Source organism: Bubalus bubalis, chromosome 8, assembly GCF_019923935.1.
Source record: "Bubalus bubalis isolate 160015118507 breed Murrah chromosome 8, NDDB_SH_1, whole genome shotgun sequence".
Taxonomy (NCBI): domain Eukaryota; kingdom Metazoa; phylum Chordata; class Mammalia; order Artiodactyla; family Bovidae; genus Bubalus; species Bubalus bubalis.
The window spans coordinates 107158912-107179193 of record NC_059164.1 but is presented as its reverse complement, the minus strand read 5'-3'; the positions used below and the strand labels follow the sequence as shown (position 1 = coordinate 107179193).

Sequence of the window (20282 nt, the reverse complement as noted above, 5' to 3'; positions counted from 1 at the left end):
AGTCCCTGAATACTTGGCATTATTTGGATTTCATGAATCCCAGCACTGCCGTGGTTCTCAAATCTCCAGATGGTTCAGCTGAACCTATAAGGAACCTGAACCAGTAAGACATCGAATAAGCTCCTGGCATTAAGTTGTATAGTTTCTCTTCTCCCCAGTGTGATCTGGGTCCCTTGTGTTAGCAGAGGTGAGCAGAAAGCACCCTGAAAAAAGCAGCTGATTCCAAGTAACAACTCAAGACGTGTAGATGCTGCTGAGAGTTGCTTATAGAGGCAGGAAATGGATTAGGAGGTCCAAAGAGGCAAGGTGTCCTAGGGGGGCTTATTAGACACTGCTTAGGGAAGGATTTTCTAAGACACAAGCCATCAAAGTAGGTCGACCACTGGAATTACTTTCTAGTCTCTGCTCTGAAGAGGTGCTGAAGAGTCTTCTCCTTCAGGAGAAGGGGGAGGACTTGGGCTTTCTCCAGAAACCATCACCTCTTCCAGGAGCGTGGAGACAACTGTTGCCTAAGGTATCCTCATGTTTATTTGTCCTTTTGTCTTATACTGGACATTTGAGTTTATGAATTTCATATCAAGCAATTGTGAAATTTACAAATGAATGAGTTTTTATAGCGTGACCTCTGATATGCTGGGAGTGAGGCATAAACATAATCTTTCACAGATTATCACATTTTGAAAACATGCTTACCTGTGCTCCACAGGTGTGTGTCCATTATGAGAAGAACCATGTATTTATTTAGGGACGGGGTAAGTGCTCCTGATTATATAATAAAGTTGGTACATAGCAGGCAACCCATAAATATTAAGACTACTTTCTTCTTGATTTCTCCTTTCCTTTCTCCAGGTGAACTGCAGAACATCTGAAAAATGGAGAAGTAATGTAAACTACAAAAATCCTGCTAAATTTCATGAAAATAATGTTTTAGGACATGTCTTTCAATATTTAACATCACATAAACATCACTTATAAAAAGTCAGTTTAGGATATAAAGACAAAAACTTTTAAGTAATAATTAGAAGTATAAAATTTTGGAAATACATCACTTCAAAATACAGTATTTTCTATTACATGTTAAGTTGATACAACTTTTAACCTGTGGACAGCTTGTAAAAGTGGTCAGAGTGAAATGTGAACAAATACAAGACATAAATGTGTGTACTTAGTTGCGCAGTCGTGTCAGACTCCTTGCGACCCCATAGCCTGTATGTAGCCTGCCAGGCTCCTCTGTCCATGGGATTCTCCAGGCAAGAATACTGGAGTGGGTTGCAATGCCCTCCTCTAAGGAATCTTCACAACCCAGGAATCAAACCCAGGTCTCCCGCATTGCAGGTAGATTCTTTACCAACTGAACCACCAGGGAAGCCCAGATAAATGTATACAAAAGAGCCTATTAATAATACAGTGAGATTGGTCATATCTTATTTGACATGGATATGCTCTCAAATGTTTACACTCTATGTCAGCATGTAGAAATCAGGAAACCGCCTTTCATGAACAAGTAGTAAACTATAAACTTGTGTAAAGAACAGTTTAGAGAAATATATCTAAACTTAGAAATATTGGTTATAAATGGACATTTTCATAAAAAATAAAACTTAAAAGTAAGACAACCAGTAATTAAATATAAGATTTGGGATTTTCACAAAAATTAAAACTTCTAAAAGTCTGTTAGGAACATAAAGATAAATATCTACAGCTCAAAATTGTCTATATTCTGTTAAAATTAAACTGTAGTAACTATCTTTATAGTGTTTATTGTTTAAAGAGAGTAAAAATGATGTAAGTGTATGATAGAACTCAGCAGACAGACAACACAGTCAGTATTAGGTGAAATGAAAACATTTACATTATTTGTTAGCATTGGGCATTGATTTCATTAGACATTTATAATTTTATAACTTGATTTATAAAGTTTATAAATTTATAATTTGATGCCTACAATAAATATGCTGCTGGCATTCGATTTTAGAGTTCAGTTGAACACAATACAGATAAAGATCAGCATAAAATGGGTGGATTCCATTGCCTTTCAAAGTAAATCTATAAAAGAGCAGAAACTAAATTGTGAAAACTACCCAAGACACCAGTGAATGTATCTTCGGGGTTGCGACAGAAACGGATGGCAAAGAATGAAAATGACAATGCTCCGAAGTATATTTCTTAAGTAATTATGAATTAAAGGGACAGAATTTGTTTGGGATCCTTAACAACAGAGAAGGAAGAGGCAGAATTTAATAAGACTATTGATAGGTTTTTGTTTTTTTAATGTCAGCTACTAGTGTTACCTTAGGGTCAGATGGTAAATAATCCACCTGCAATATGGGAGACCTGGGTTGGGAAGATCCCCTGGAGGAGGGCATGGCAACCCACTCCAGTATTCTTGCCTAGAGAATCCCCACAGACAGAGCCTGGTGGGCCACAGTCCATGGGGTTGCAGAGTTGGACACGTCTGAATGACTAAGTACAGCACAGCACAGCACAGCACTTCCCTTAACTAAGACAGTAGAAGATGTGTGAGTTTCTTCCTTATGCAGTTGTCTCTGGGATGTAACTGCCAGCACATGGCTGCATCCCCCAGCCTCTTACTTTACAGACACAGTCACTGCCTTTGGAGGATCTGGGCGAGTCCTACTCTGCCACTCAGTAACCATGTGATCCCTGAGGGGTACTGAACTTCTCTGTGCCTTGATTCTTTTCAAAGTATAAACTGAATATAGTAGTAAAACCTTCCTCCGGCAATTGTTGTGAAGATTAGATTGGTATTAATGGCTGTGTCCTCATAGAACAGTACTTGATATGGAATAAGCACTCAATAAATGCAAACTATTAATACTTGTGATGCAACATCAGCAGACTTAGAGATCTGGGATGCTTTGCAAATAAATGATATTTTAATCCTTTGTAAACAGACTATCAAAATCCTTTTTTTCTTAGGGAGGACAGTTCATGTGGAATATCTTATATCTTAATTCTCCACACATTATGCCATTCATAGTTCTTAGATATGTATTAGTATTCTTAAGTTGGTGGTTACTTTTGAACTTCTACTATGTGTAAGGCTCAGGAATTAAATTTATTCAATTCTCAAGATAATTGACTTTATTTTGTTTTCATGTAAAAGAAAAAAAAAAAAAACCCTTCATTCTAGAAAGCTAGCAGAAAGGCATAAAATTAGAGATCTGGGAGGAACTTATAGGTCATCTGGTCCAACATTTCATCTTACAGTGGGAAACCGATGTCCATGGCAATTAAGTGACTTTCTGAAAGGCACACAGTGGCCTGGTAGAATTGGCATAAGAAGCTAGATGTCCTGGCTGTGAGTCAGGCCTCTGAGGACTAAACCAGACTATGCTCAACGATGCACCTTGCTCCCTGGCCTAAAACGGTTACCCAAATTAAAAACAAACAACAGAGAACAAGCATAAAATAAAACAAATGAACTAGACCAAAGTGAGTCCAGAGCTCTCGTCAAAGTTCATCAAGAAAGCAAGGCAAATGATGTCTTCCCGTAATCTGTGATAAAGCATCACAACCATAACATCCTGTGAGACCATCTTCAATCTCTTCTTTCATTTTTCTCCCTCTTCCTCCTAGGAACCATAGATTTACCAAAGCTTCTCCATATCATAAATATTCAAAGTGGTCTGTAGATCAGCACCATCAGCAAGATAGGAGAAGTTGTCAGAAATGCAATCTCTGCCCATCACATTCACACCTGCTGAATCAGAACCAGTATTTATTCAAGATGCTCAGACTTCTTGTCAAGGAGTATATGTCAAGGCTGTATATTTAACTTATATGTAGGGTACATCGTTCAAAATGCTGGGCTGGATGAAGCAAAAACTGGAATCAAAATTGCAGGGAGAAATATGAGTAACCTCAGATATGTAGATGGCACCAACCTTATGGCAGAAAGCAAAGAGGAACTAAAGAGCCTCTTGATGAAGAGAGTGAAAAAGCTGGCTTAAAACTCAACTTTCAAATTACTAAGTCCATGCCATCCAGTCCCATAATTTCATGGCAATAGATGGGGAAACAATGGAAACAGTGACAGACTTTATATACTTGGGTTCCAAAATCATGGTGTATGCTGACTGCAGCCATGAAATTAAAAGAGGTTTTCTCCTTGGAAGAAAAGCTATGACAAACCTATACATCATATTCAAAAACAGAAACATTTTGCTGGAACAGGTCTGTCTAGTCAAAGTTATGGTTTTTCTAGTAGTCATGTACTGATGTAAGAGTTCAACCATAAAGAAGGCTGAGCACTGAAGAACTGATGCTTTTTAACTGTGATGTTGGAGAAGATTCTTGACAGTCCTTTGGACTTCAGGGAGATCCAACAGTCAATTCCAAAGGAAATCAACTCTGAATATTCATTGGAAGGACTGATGCTGAAGCTGAAGTTCCAATACTTTGGCCACCTGATGTGAAGAACTGACTCATTTGAAAAGATGCTGATGTTGGGAAAGACTGAAGGTAGGAGGAGAAGGGGATGACAGAGGATGAGATGGTTGGATGGCATTACCAACTTAATGGACATGAGTGAGCAAGCTCTGGGAGATGGTGAAGGACAAGGAAGCCTGGCATGCTGCACTCCATGGGGTCACAAAGTGTTGGACATGACTGAGCAACTGAACCACAACAGATGACTTGTATCAACATTGACACCAGAGAAGCACAAATCTATATACCTAGCAATGAACAGTGTCCTATCGGTCAGTAGTTGACAGTGCCCATGTGATATGCCAAGGACACCAAGGCTTTCCAATTTCTAGTGGCTTCTGAACTTTTTTCCACCCCACATGTCCCATCCCTATCACCTGCAGTAGTTATAGCCCCTAATTCTTCACCATATCACACAAGACACAGAAGGGTTAACACATTCTGTGTATCTACTGTGCTATAGTATAAGCACCATCCTGGTTTAGCTATTTGGCGTGCTCTTTTTGAAAGGGACATAACCTTTGTTCTACATGATAGAAATGAATATACACAGCTCTTTTTAAATTAGGCAATCTTAATATATTGGCAATAGCTCTGAATCACTGGCAAATGGGATGTAATTATTCATATTCTTCCCATAAGAAACTTTTGCAAGAACAAAGTGCATATGGAACTAAAATTATTTAATGGTCAGTAAGATATCTAACTTTGAAAGATTAATGGTTGCCATATTTAAGGCACATGTTTTATGGAGGTACTTACCTTTTTTTGGATAGGAGTTTTGACTAAATGATCATATTTTATTTAGTCATTTCCTGAGTGTCTACTATAGAACAGGACTGGTAAAGCCATCGAAGATGTAAATATCAGAAGGTCCCTTACAAAAGAATGGTTTGCAATTAATCTGGATTGTGTGTGCTCAGTTGCTCAGTCATGTCCAGCACTTTGCAAATTCCTGGACTGTAGCCCACCAGGCTCATCTGCCCATGGGATTCTCCAGGCAAGAAGACTGGAGTGGGTTGCCATTTCCTTCTCCAGGAGGTCTTCCCAACCCAGGTATCGAACTTGCATCTCCTGCCTTGGCAGGCAGATTCTTTACCACTGTGCCCCTCCTCTAGATCAGATTGACTCAATTTGAATTCTGATTTCACGTTTTGATTATTAGTGACAATGAATGTGTTGACTCTCTAAACTTCAATTTTTATAACTGAGATACACTTAGTACTTACTTCACAATTTGATGTGATGATTACAATCTAAAGATTTTAATATAGTGTTTGGTACACAGGCAGTACTAAATACATTTTAGCTATAATTATTTTCTACATACTATGTTCTGCAAATGAGAACAATTTTAAAATGTAAAAAAAAAAAATGAGAAGATAGTTTAACACTGAAAATTATGTGTAAGTCGTTAACTGATAAGGCTTATAAATTCGCATGAACGGCGATTGTAGAGTACTCACTCTGTGCTAGGCAGGGCGCTAGTGTTGGTGAAAAGTGATAAGCAGAGTCCAGTTCCTGCCCTTGGGGAGCTCTTCATCTTACAGGTGAAACATGATACCTACCTGAGCAAGGTTCTGTAAATACCACCCTTTTAACCACTGGGAATGCCACAAATGAAATCTGGATTCCTTTGTCTTGGGAAAAGGCTCTTTTTAGACAAAATACTATCAAACATCCATTCTGCCTGTCCTCTGCTGGTGAGGAACCAGTGAGAAACTGTGGCATCAGTCTTCTCTTGCACTGGTTCTCTTTCACTTCTCAGCTCATTTCCAGAGAACCGCCTCCTTCTCTGACCCTTGGAGCCACAGTTCTTCTTGTTACTACACCCACTGTTCACATCTCACTTTGGAGTCAAGCTGCTATCTCTAGCAAATGCAAGTCCTTTCTTTCGAAAGCCCAGTGCCCTCACTGGTTTGAGTCACTTGCTTTGATTCAGCCTCTCAATTTCCCTGATTTTTACCCATGCTGCTGCTAAGTCATGTCAGTCACGTCCGAAAACCACAGCCCAACAGGCTCCCCTGTCCCTGGGATTCTCCAGGTAAGAACACTGGAGTAGGTTGCCATTTCCTTCTCCAATGCATGAAAGTGAAAAGTGAAAGTGAAGTTGCTCAGTCAGACAGGACTCCTCCATCCATGGGATTTTCCAGGCAAGAGTACTGGAGTGGGGTGCCATTGCCTTCTCCCATAGGTATGCTCTAAAGAGGCCATTACCCAGTGGTAATGATTATAGGGTCAAGAATCAGACTGCCTTAGTACAATCCTGAACTGGATTGTCATTCGCTGTGAACTGGGTGAGTTACTCAGTCCCTCTGCCTCCATTTCCTTATGTGTAAAATGGGGATTGTCTCTTGCCTGAAAGGGCTATTTTGAGGATGAAATGAAATAATTCTTGTAAAGTGCAGTGCCTGGCCTGTAGTGAGAGAAACAGAGAGACAAAATCAGAGATGGAGATAGAGAGAGAGAAAGACAGAGGGTGTTGATGTCTTTGTAATGATTTTTGATCTTCAGTTCAGTTCAGTCGCTCAGTTCGTGTCCGACTCTTTGTGACCCCATGAATTGCAGCATGCCAGGCCTCCCTGTCTGTCACCATCTCCTGGAGTTCACTCAAACTCACGTCCATCGAGTCGGTGATGCCATCCATCCATCTCATCCTCTGTCGTCACCTTCTCCTCCTGCCCCCAATCCCTCCCAACATCAGAGTCTTTTCCAATGAGTCAACTCTTGGTATGAGGTGGCCAAAGTACTGGAGTTTCAGCTTTAGCATGATTCCTTCCAAAGAAATCCCAGGGCTGATCTCCTTCAGAATGGACTAGTTGGATCTCCTTGCAGTCCAAAGGACTCTCAAGAGTCTTCTCCAACACCACAATTCAAAAGCATCAATTCTTTGGCACTCAGCTTTCTTCACAGTCCAACTCTCGCATCAATAAATGACCACTGGAAAAACCAGAGCCTTGACTAGACGGACCTTTGTTGGCAAAGTAATGTCTCTGCTTTTCAATATGCTATCTAGGTTGGTCATAACTTTTCTTCCAAGGAGTAAGGGTCTTTTAATTTCATGGCTGCAGTCACCATCTGCAGTGATTTTGAAGCCCCAAAAGATAAAGTCTGACACTGTTTCCACTGTTTCCCCATCTATTTCCCATGAAGTGATAGGACCAGATGCCATGATCTTAGTTTTCTGAATGTTAAGCTTTAAGCCACCTTTTTCACTCTCCTCTTTCACTTTCATCAAGTGGCTTTTTATTTCCTCTTCACTTTCTGCCATAAGGGTGGTGTCATCTGCATATCTGAGGTTATTGATATTTCTCCCGGCAATCTTGATTCCAGCTTGTGCTTCTTCCAGTCCAGCATTTCTCATGATGTACTCTGCATAGAAGTTGCATAAGCAGGGTGACAATATACAGCCTTGAAGTACTCCTTTTCCTATTTGGAACCAGTCTGTTTTTCCATGTCCAGTTCTAGCTGTGGCTTCCTGACCTACATATAGGTTTCTCAAGAGGCAGGTCAGGTGGTCTGGTATTTCCATCTCTTTCAGAATTTTCCACAGTTTATTGTGATCCACACAGTCAAAGGCTTTGGCATAGTCAATAAAGCAGAAATAGATGTTTTTCTGGAACTCTCTTGCTTTTTTGATGATCCAGCGGATGTTGGCAATTTGATCTCTGGTTCCTCTGCCTTTTCTAAAACCAGCTTGAAAAACTGCTTTTGATCTTAGCTGAACTAAATCACCAATCTCAGTGAGAGTAGACTTAATTCTTACCTTCTTTATAGTCTTTATTCCTCTAGAACTGCAATACCTTTTGCAACTCTGTCCATAGGTTTTACTGTCCAGAACAACCGACCTCTCATAAATGGTCTCTGATCTTCCAGGCATTGGAGAGCAAAGAGTAGCTCACTTTGCATATGTGAGACAGTGCAGAGATACTTCTTCAGTTAACATATTCTTCCTTGAGATATCTTAGACTTCTTCTTTATTGAATTACAATGATATTGACCTATGACATTGTTATAGTTAAGTACACAAGGCTTGGGAGTCAGACTGTCCAGGTTAAAGTCTGATGCTGTTTTTCTGGTACATGCATACATAAAATAGACCGATAATAGGACCCTCTTCTGGGATATGTTATGATGACTGAATGAGATGATCCATGTAAATGATCGATATAAATACGAAGTGTACAGCACTGAGTGATTAATTCAAACCTTAACTCTTTTTGTAAAAACCCATTTTGTTTCTACATTCAGTAAGCGCTGTTGCCCACTCACAGTGATTAAGAGTAGGGTTGAGAAGTTACTAAACCCCAAATGAAGGACACACCCTTATTCTACTGAACAACCCTCCTGTTCACTGTTACTGTGAAATTGAGGAAGAGTCTGGAGGAAAGTGGCCATCCTTGTCTCAGGGCAAGTTATAAAGTGGATGTAAAAGTAACACTCTGAAAAAATTATTTCAAACATATGGGACTCAACTCTGACCATTGGGTTTGTAAAACAGAATTAATTACCACAAGGCAGAAGAGCCAGTCATACCATACTAGCCACTTATACTATCAGGTAAAATTTCCTATGAAATTACTGTTGAAAAGACACTAGAAAATAATATACAGAGACAGTCTGTACATCTACATAACTTACATTCAACACACAAAATTTTCTGGGAATCTAAAAAACAACAGAAAATATTTGTTTGTACCCATTTTCCACCCAGTTTTATTCTTTTAGTAGCCATGAGCTAATCAGTTTACCCCCAAAGCTATAAACAACATATTATTTCCACCCCATCAGCAAGCTTTTCCTTTATCTTCCCTGCTTTCTCCAAAATCAGTTCAGTTCAGTTTAGTCACTCAGTCGTGTTTGACTCTTTGTGACCCCATGGACTGCAGCACTCCAGGCTTCCCTGCCCATCACTAACTCCCAGAGCTTGCTCAAACTCATGTCCATCGTGTAGGTGATGCGATCCAACCATCTCATCCTCTGTTGTCCCTTTCTCCTGCCTTCAATCTTTCCCAGCATCAGGGTCTTTCCCAAGGAGTTAGTTCTTCACATCAGGTAGCCAAAGTATTGGAGTTTTAGCTTCAGCATCAATCCTTCCAATGAATATTCAGGGCTGATTTCCTTTAGGATTGACTAGTTGGATCTCCGTGCAGTCCAATTCCTTTTGGATTGACTGGTTTGGATCTCCAAAATACCTTGTATTAATTATGTTCCTTCAATCAGCCTGCTCTCTAATATGACTCAACAATTTTCATATGAGATTTTTCAACATTATGGAGCACAACTAGCTAGATATCTCTGACTTACTCTTGAGCAGGGGGAGTGCAATTTTTGAGAGTGGACAAGTGTGCTTCTAGGCTTTTGAAGATCACTTCCCTTTATAACTTTCTATTTTCTTTCAAATCTTGTGACCTATACAATTGGGCAGGAAAGCAGAAAGAATGTATTGAACTGTGTAGACTCAGGAAATCAATTTAAATAAATGTTAATTTCAGAAATATTAAATTCAGAGCAATCAAACCAAAAATCATAGTATAATCCAAGCTATGGGTTTTCCAGTAGTCATGTACTGATATGAACGTTGAACCATAAAGAAGGGTGACTGCCAAAGAACTGATGTTTTTGAAGAGTGTTGCTAGAGAAAACTCTGGAGAGTCCCTTGGACTGCAAGGAGATCAAACCAGTAAATCCCAAAGGAAATCAACCTTGAATATTGACTGGAAGCACTGATGCTGAAGTTGAAACTCCAATACTTTGGCCACCTGATGTGAAGAGCTGACTCATTGGAAGACTCTGATGCTGGGAGAGACTGAGGATAGGAGAAGTGGGCGACAGAGATGAGATGGTGGGATAGCATCACTGACTCAATGAATATGAACTTAAGCAAACTCTGGGAGATAGTGAAAGACAGGGAAGCCTGGAGTGCAGTTCATGAAATTCACGGAACATGCTTAGTGACTTAACAATAACAATAAAATCACATCTGAAAGAAAAATCAATGAATGCAGTATAGCTAAAAATTTTCCTTCAAAGGAAGAAAGAAGCTTTATTCTTGTGTCATCAAGGCATACATAAGAGAGCAGAGAACTTTTTTGGATTCAAATATCACCAGTTAGAAATGACTCTCCTTGAACAGTGCTCTCCCAGGGCACCCTTGACCTCTTTGTTCCTAAGGCTGTAGATCAGCAGGTTCATCATGGGGTTGAGAAGACTATAAAACAGAAAAAGGGTCTTCTGCTGCTTCTCAGGGTGGAGGGACTTGGGGGTCATGGACATGATGATGGCACTGCCAAAGAAGAGCCCGACCATGCAGAGGTGGGAGGAGCAGGTGGAGAAGGCCTTCCTGGGCCCTCAGCTGACTGGATCCTCAGGATGGTGGCCAGGATGCACACATAGGAGCCCAGCAGCAGGCAGAGGGGCCAGATGAAGACAAACACTGAAGCAGCAAAAATGACAAGTTGGTTGAGCTTAGTGTCAGCACAGGCCAGCTTGAGAACAGACAGGATTTCACAGAAGAAGTAGTTGATTTCATGAGGCCCACAGAAGGGCAGCCTCAGGACAAGACCCATGTGGACCAGGGCCAGGAGGAAGCCACATGCCCAGGAAGTCCCCACCAGGCTGATGCCAACTCTCCAGCTCACAATGACAGAATATCGGAGTGGGTGGCAGATGGCCACACACCGATCATAGGACATCACCACCAGGAGCAGACATTCGGTATGAGCGAAACTCAAAAAGAGAAAGGTCTGTGTGATGCAGCCAGCAAAGGAGATGGGCTTGGCTGGACTCAGGAGGTTGACCAGCATCTGGGGCACTGTGCTGCAGGCGTAGGCCATGTCAATGATGGCCAGGTGTGACAGGAAGAAGTACATGGGGGTGTGCAGTCTGAAGTCCAGTGAGATGAGCCCCAGAATGACCCCGTTCCCCAGCAGGGTGAGAACATAGAACAGGGAGAAGAGCCCAAAAGGGAATAAGTGGATCCTTGGACAAAGACAAAACCCTAGTAGGATGAACTCTGTAACCATCATCTGATTTTTCTCCATTTCACTATTAAGAGAGAACCAGACAGCTATGTGACATCGATTTTATTTAATACTTTATATATTTTTGGTATATGGATAACTATTAATAAACATCTTTAAGAACTCATTGAATTATAAATAAGGAAAGAAAGAATAGAAAGGCTAGGGAAGGGGAAAGGAAGGAAGAAGGAAGCAAAAAAGAAAGACAGACAGACTTGTCTATCTAAATAAAGTTAAGTGTTCAATAAACTAAATTTCTATCCAATATTCAATTTTACAGAGGAGAAATATGTCATCAATAAAGACTTACCTAGAGCCACTGACACTGTCCTGAAATTAAGAAATATCAAACCAGATTATGAGAAAACAATCATGGAATATGGATTGTCTAAGAGCTGCTTATGTCCAAATCAGTGGGAGAGCCACCCAGTAGTAGAAAGAATCAGAAGTAACTGGTATTTAAAGCCCATGTTCACAGATTGGAAGAATTAGTACATGCTGCCAAAAGCCATAGATGGATTCAATGGAACCCCTATCAAAATTCCCATGGTATTTCTAACAGAACTAGAAAAATAATCCTAGATTTTTAAGGAATCACCAAGATCCCAGAAGAGCCAAGGCAATCCTGAGAAAGAAGATCAAAGCTTCAGGCTTTCTACTTCTAGATCTCAAGCTGTATTACAAAGTTACAGTAGTCAAAACAATACATTACTGGCATAAAAACAGAAACACAGGCCAATTAAACAGGATTCAGGGCACAGAAATAAATCCCTGCAAATATGTTCAACTAATATTTAACAAGGGAGCCAAGAATACTCAGTGGAGAAAGGACAGTCTCTTCAGTAAATGTGCACATTGGATATTCATATATAAAAGAATGAAATTAGACTCCTATCTTACACCACTCACAAAAATTAGCACACAGTGGATTAAAGTCTTAAACAAAAGAACTGAAACTACAAAGAGATAAATAAAACATAAACGATCCTTGACCTGGCTCTTGGAAATGAATTTTTTGACATAACATCTAACAAAATAAAAAATAAACAAGTGGAACTACCTCAACTAAAAAGGTTCTGCACAGCAAAGAAGTAAAAAAAATTAACACAATGAAAAGACAACATAAGGCATGGGAAAAGATACTTGGAAACCATATATATTGAACAAGAGGTTAATATTCAAAATATAGATTTTAAAAAACCCATACAACTCAGCAGCAAAAAAGCCAATCAGTTCAGTTGCTCAGTCATGTCCAACTCTTTGTGACCCCATGAACTGCAGCATGCCAGGCCTCCCTGTCCATCACCAACTCCAGGAGCCTACCCAAACTCATGTCCATTGAGTTGATGATGCCATCCAACCATCTCATCCTCTGTCATCCCCTTCTCCTCCTGCCCTCAATCTTTCCCAGCATCAGGGTCTTCTCAAATGAGTCAGCTCTTCACATCAGGTGGCCAAAGTATTGGAGTTTCAGCTTCAACATCAGTCCTTCCAATGAACACCCAGGACTGATCTCCTAGGATGGACTGGTTGGATCTCCTTGCAGTTCAAGTGACTCTTAAGAATCTTCTCCAATACTACAGTTCAAAAGCATCAATTCTTCGGCACTCAGCTTTCTTTATAGTCCAACTCTCACATCCATACATGACTACTGGAAAAACCAAAGCCATGACTAGATGGACCTTTGTTGCCAATAATCCAATCTAAATGTGAATAAACAATCTGAATGGACATCTACTCAAAGAATACATACAGATAACCAAAGGCACCTGACAAGTTACTCAGTATCACTCAATATCAGACAAATGCAAATCAATATCACAGTGACATATCACATCATGCCTGTTAGAATGGTTATGATCAAAAAGATAAGAGATGACAAATGTTGACAAAGATGTGAAGAAAAGGGAACCCTTTTACACTGTTGGTGGAAGTGAAAATTGTTACAGTTAATGTGAAAAACAATATGGAAGTTTTCCCTGAAAATAAAAACGGAATTACCATACGATCTAGCAATTTCTCCTGGGCATTTATCTGAAGGAAAATAAACACTAACTCAAAAAGTTATCTGTGCCCCCATGTTCATACCAGCATTACTCACAATAGTCAAGAAAAGGAAACCACCTAAGTGTTCACCAGCAGACGAGAGGATAAGAAGTAGAGAGTGTGTGTGTGTGTTCAGCCACAAAAAGAAGGGAGTCCTGACATTTGTGACATGAACGGACCTGGAGGGCATTCTGCTTAGTGAGATAAATGAGACAGAGAAAGACAAATACTGCATGATCTCATTTATATGTGGGAGCTAAAAACCAAACACCAAACTTATAGACAGGAATTAAATTTGTGGTTAAGGATTGAAGGGTACGTATGGAGCGGAAACTAGATCAACATACTCAAAAGGGACAAACTTCTAGTTATAAGGTAAATAAGTACTAGTGACTATAGCTAACATAATGAATATAATTAACATTACTCTATGGTATATTTAAAAGGTGTAAGAGAGTAATGACCCTATGACTTCTAACCACAAGAAAAAAAAAGCAGTTTCTCTTTTTATGGTTATTAATATGTGAGATGGATTTTTAAATTTATTTTTTAATTTTAAAATTAAAAAAAAATTTATGCTAGAGTACCAATTAGCTATATGCTATGATAGATATTTACTAGATTTATTGTGGTGATCATTGTACAATATTTGCAAGTCAAATCATTACAGTGTATACCTTAAATTTAGATAATACTGTATGTTAATGATATCTCAATAAAACTGGAAAACAGTTTTTAAAAGAGAATAAGATTGATCATAGCCTAGAATCAGGAACTAGACCCATCTTACTATTGATTCAATCCTTCATATTTGGGAAATGTTTTATATCTGAAATCCAAAACATATTACCATTTAAACAAAAAAAATAGTGACTGAAATCAGCAGTAAAGATTAATACATACTTTACAAGTATCTAACAGAAACAATGATAAATTCAGCTTGCCTCTTGACAAATGGCAGCATTAGTATGTTAGTGGTAAGGTATCTAGTCTATGAATTTGTGGTTTGGTAAATTAAACTTTTTTTTCCTACCTTGTATCTTGGATGATAGTTTCCTCTATACACTATGTCAAAATTCAACATTATTTCTAGTGCAACATGGATGTAAGAGACAGAATTGAATTTTGAGAGAGAAACTTGGAAACATAAACCGAAGTGATGAGAATAAGAACCCATAGGTTGAAAACAAGATAATATCAAGAAACACGTGACTTAAGAGTTTTGGGAATATCCAGAAGTCCACCTAAGGTACTTTGAAACAGTATCAGGGAGACAGGACAGAAAGATGCGCTTGAACCCAAATGTACTCAGTTGAGTGAGTTATGTGTTAGAGAAAGACTGGGTGAAAGAAAGGAGCTGCTCAGTACAGAGCACAGATATAAGGTCAGAGAGGCAGCACTGTCTGTGCGTCTTAAAGACCTTCAGGGAAGGGGAAGCCTGACCAGTTCACACAGGATTCTACGCATCAGGCAATTCTATGTCCACAGTCTAGATGGATGGTTTGGATGACCAGTACTCAATAATGCTAGTCAGTAAGATCCCTGATTAGCCCTCCTGCTCTGATTTTGTGTTCACCAATTCATCATTTAACTTAACACTTAAGAGAATGCTCAGTTGTGTCCGACTCTTTATGACCCCATGGACCCCATGGAATTCAGTCCATGGAATTCTCCAGGCCAGAATACTGGAGTGGGAAGCCTTTCCCTTCTCCAGGGGATCTTCCCAAGCCAGGGATCAAACCCAGGTCTTCCACATTGCAGGTGGATTCTTTACCAGCTGACCAGGGAATAAGATGAAGGCATCAATCAGCAAAGTTGTTTGCTTATTATGCAATTGCATTTCAAATTCTAAATGAATGAACATTTAGATGTTCTGGTTTATGCATTATCCAATTGTGATTTACATAGCGTGATGTAGTTCCTGAACACTTTCCAAAGCTGGATCTAAAAAGTGAGGACTAGACCCCAGACCAAGGTAACCTCACTAAAGCAAAACTTGGAAAGAAATGGATCCCTTTCTAACAACAACAGATGAGATGTCTGTTTCCTCCTAAACATTATTCATAAGTTGTCACATTGCCTGGACACAAAAGTAATCTAACTAATACAATAAAAAGTCGTTATATATTACCAGGGATTATTTGACTTTAGGTTAATATTATATATTTCTATGCGTAACAAAGTTTCTATATTTTTTAAGCACATAAAACATGTAAGAATATTTGACTGTGAAAGATATACAATATATTTGAATCCATCCCCTCCTAAAACAGCAATTTCCTTTTCCAATTTTCCTTCACAGGAAAATATAAATGGAAAAAGAAATACAGTACAAATCATGATTTTTTTAGTGAAATTGAAAGACAGATGAAAAAGGTCAGAATGCATGTATATTCTTTAAAGCACAGCAGCCATATTTATTTCAGATTTGATTTATTTTAAAGCACAGCAATAGGCTTGTTCATTTTTATACCCCTGGCAGTTAATAAACAAATGAGTAAACATCTACATTGTGATGTCCTTATCTCAGGTCTGGTGTCTTTTAAAATGCGTTCTACTATGACTATTTCAAGTTCAGCTCATTAGTCCCAAACAAAGTATAGAAATTCAAAAGAATTTCACTCTGATGATTTGGACTAAAATAGGATTTTAAAACGTTAATAAGAATAACTAAAGAATTTATAAATTGTTTTAAGTAATTAAATTTTGGATAGACTTCTTTATTTTTTCTTATTTTTATTTACTATCTACATATCTAATATTAGTTAAAAACAGTCAAATGGAATGCAAACAGATTAAACTTAAACTGCTGGTGTGGTTAAAGGGGAAGTATCATAGTTCCAAGCATACCTTATAAGCATAGTGATGTCTATAATTCATATATGTATTGTTCCAGAGTTAAAAAATGGCAAATTATTATCTGGTTAATAAATAATCAGGCAACTCTAAAGTTCTAAAGTAAATATTTAAGAAGGAAATCATTTCATATATAAATAAAACATCAGAATCTGATGAAACCTGTATCCTAAAAAATAAATCTCGAAGCAATAGGGAGCTGGAAATTTCTTTTCTAAAGTAGTAGGCATGTGTGAAGAAGAACTCCTAAGATGATCACCCATGTCTATCCACAGTTCAGTTGAACTGTAAGGGTGTTCACTTGCACGTAATAAGAACGAACTGAAAGCTAATTCATCTTAGTACTTATGTAGGGCTAAGCCAAGACTTCGCAAAGTTGTTGTATGGGGTAAGGACTGATAAGTGACTTTTCCCAGATATAAGAACTACTGCTGAGCACAAAGGACTGTCAGTTTCCTGTAATGAAAGGCTATTTGAGAATCTGTTAAAGGTTAATAATAATTGATCATACTACTGAGTGCTTCCGATATACCAGATACTGTGGAAGTACATAGTGAAGCAGGCTGATGGTTCTGGGCTCTGTGAAGACATGACTGAAAATATGCTTCAGGAGGAAGAGTGGGGATATATATTAAAAATGTGCACATAAAATGGAAACATCCTATAAAAAGAAAAGGTAAAGAATTATTGATGATCTCATTCTTCTCCTTCCTTGCTATTCTACTTCTTAACATCTTGGTTCCTTTCTTTACTCTTTCCATCCCCATCACAAAAACTTATCCTCCAACCTACAGAAAATGTAAGTTACTCATATTTATTGAGTACATTCTAGATGCCTGGTAGTTTTTAATGCTACACTTAATGAAAAATAAATATAAGACATGGATTTAGTGTCCATTTGGTTTCATAACACACTGTAATAAATATGTTCTCATAGATTTAGTATATATTGTGACTATGCCTGCCATAATATAAGTGCATAATTTATACAATAACTAATATGCTGATAATCCTGAAATGCAACACCTTTCCATAATATACCTACAATGGTTTCCTTTGGCTTGGAAAATTTCCAAATGTTCCATTTAAATCCACAATACAGAAACTTCTTTCTTTTCAAGTAAATCTTTATTGCATGGCTATTTCTCCACCAATAACACAAAAATAACTAAATCCTAAACACCTTTGCATATTTGGTTTATAAAATGTGCACCTAATTACTCATACAGAATATGAATGATGAGCATGTATTTTTAGCATTAACAGAGAATATTTATTTCTCTGAGACTTGTAGTGGTAACAATGATAGCTAATAATAATAATAAAAAAAACCACATGCCATAGCAGACCTAAGAGAAATAAATGGTAAAATAAAATAAGGCAACCTGGTTAGCACCCCCATTTGAACTCAAGACCTCAGAAGAGGAAAGTACCTGAAGGCTGGATGGGGTCCTGCCTTGGCGAGCTTCTATGGGAGCTGTAGAGCCCTCACCTCTGTTCCAGATTGGAAATGAGACCAGATCCTAAGAAAAGGAGGTTTATTCTCTGATGGGCTCAACCTGGCTGTAGCTCTTGAGGGCTCACTGGAAGGAGTGGCTGTGACATGTAGCGCATGACCACCTCCACTGGGAGGGGGACAGAGCAACTCACTCTCCTCTTCTGTTTCCCTTCTCGTCCCCAGCAGGACAAGATTAGGAAACACAGAGAGCCCCAGGGCACACCCCTGAGAAAACAGCACTCCTTACAGTCCCTGAATACTTGGCATTATTTGGATTTCATGAATCCCAGCACTGCCGTGGTTCTCAAATCTCCAGATGGTTCAGCTGAATCCATAAGGAAGCAGAAGCAGTGTGACATGGAATAAGCTCCTGGCATTAACCTCTGTAGTTCAGCTTCTCTTCTCCCCAGTGTGATCTGGGTCCCTTGTGTTGAGGAGAGGTGGGCGGAAAAGCACCCTGAAAAAGCAGCTGATTCCAAGTAACAAATCAAGGTGTGGAGATGCTGCTGAGAGCTGGTTATGGAGGCAGGGAATGGATTGAGGAGTCCAAAGGGGCAAGGTGTCCCAAGGGACTTATTAGATGCCACCTAAGGGAGGATTTTCTGAGAATCTCTAATCTCCATTCAGAGTCCAGTCCCTAAGAGTGGAGGAAAGGATCCTCCCCCAGACAGCTTCCCTTAGCAATCTCCTGCCTCTTCTGGGAGTTAGAGAATATTTTGTATCTCAGATGTTGTCATATTTATTTGTATTTTGCTGCATTCTTTTACTGAACATAAAGGAGTTAAAATGCTATTTTTTAAATTTCACATCAATCAATCAGGCAATTTAAGAACTAATAAGTGCACCATAGCATGATTCCTAACTTGCTAGGATCATGACATAAACTTGGGTGAAGTGGGCACAGTTACCAAGTTTTGAGAATGTGTCCACCTGTGTTCCTGCTCTACGGACCTACTGTGAGAAGTAACACACATGTGAGGATACCAAAGCTGGCTCCTATTTGTGTGAAATTCCAGGTGCATATTAGGCAATCCATAAATATTGGAACTTTTCTTTCTTTCTTTTAATGTTCTTGATGACTTGCAGAAATGTGGAAATCAGGAAACCAACACATAAAATAAAAACCCAAATATTGTGAAAACACTAGATTACGACATGGTTTATGTGTTCATTTGCTCTGGAGAAATGTGGAAATCAGGAAACTAATACATAAAAGAAAAATGAAAATACTGTGGAAACAACAGATTAGGACATAGTTTTCTATGTTCTTTTGACCATTATGAAAAGTAAAAAATTTAACTAAAAAATTTAACTAACTAAAATTTAACTAAGACAATAATAAATATAAATGTTTATGATACTGAACCCCATCACTTCATGGCAAATAGATGGGGAAATAGGGAAATGTATCATTCCAAAATTATAATTTTTTTCTACATATCAAGGTGACATAGCTTTTAACGCATGGACAACTTCTAAAGGTGATCAGAGTTACCATATACAAAACATAAATGCATACAAAGGAAAATAACATACATAATATAGTTACCTTTTAATTACAATAAACATGTTTTCAAATATTTACATTATCTGTCAGCACTGGGCATTTTATATAATCACTGAGCTTAAGATTCTGATGCTGGGAAAGACTGAGGGTAGGAGAAGAAGGGGGCGACAGAGGATGAGATGGTTGGATGGCATAATCGACTCAATGGACATGAGTGTGAGCAAACTCCTGGAGATAGTGAAGGACCAGGAAGCCTGGGACGTTGCAGTTCATGGGGTCGCAAAGAGTAGCACTCAACTTACAACTGAACAGCAACAATAACTATTATGGTTATAAGAAGGTCCACTGAGATTTGAAGATAATTTCCATTTGAAAGTAGACTAAATAAAAATAAACACATTGATAATATAAACACCTCCCAAATTATCTTAAAAATTGGTTTGCAAATTAGTGGCTTTTAAAAAAATAACTAGTGGCTTTTTTTTTTTTTTAATTTTATTTTATTTTTAAACTGAACATAACTGTATTAGATTTGCCAAATATCAAAATGAATCTGCCACAGGTATACATGTGTTCCCCATCCTGAACCCTCCGCCCTCCTCCCTCCCCATTCCATCCCTCTGGGTCGTCCCAGTGCACCAGCCCCAAGCATCCAGTATCGTGCATCGAACCTGGACTGGCAACTCATTTCATACATGATATTTTACATGTTTCAATGCCATTCTCCCAAATCTTCCCACCCTCTCCCTCTCCCACAGAGTCCATAAGACTGTTCTATACATCAATGTCTCTTCTGCTGTCTCGTACACAGGGTTATTGTTACCATCTTTCTAAATTCCATATATATGCGTTAGTATACTGTATTGGTGTTTTTCTTTCTGGCTTACTTCACTCTGTATAA

At 38.7% G+C, this 20282-nt stretch overlaps 1 pseudogene; it reads right to left on the bottom strand.

The window, feature by feature from the left end:
- Nucleotides 1-10564: 10564 nt before the first annotated feature.
- On the bottom strand, nucleotides 10565-11495 carry LOC102412562 (annotated as a pseudogene).
- Between the last annotated feature and the right edge of the window lie 8787 nt (nucleotides 11496-20282).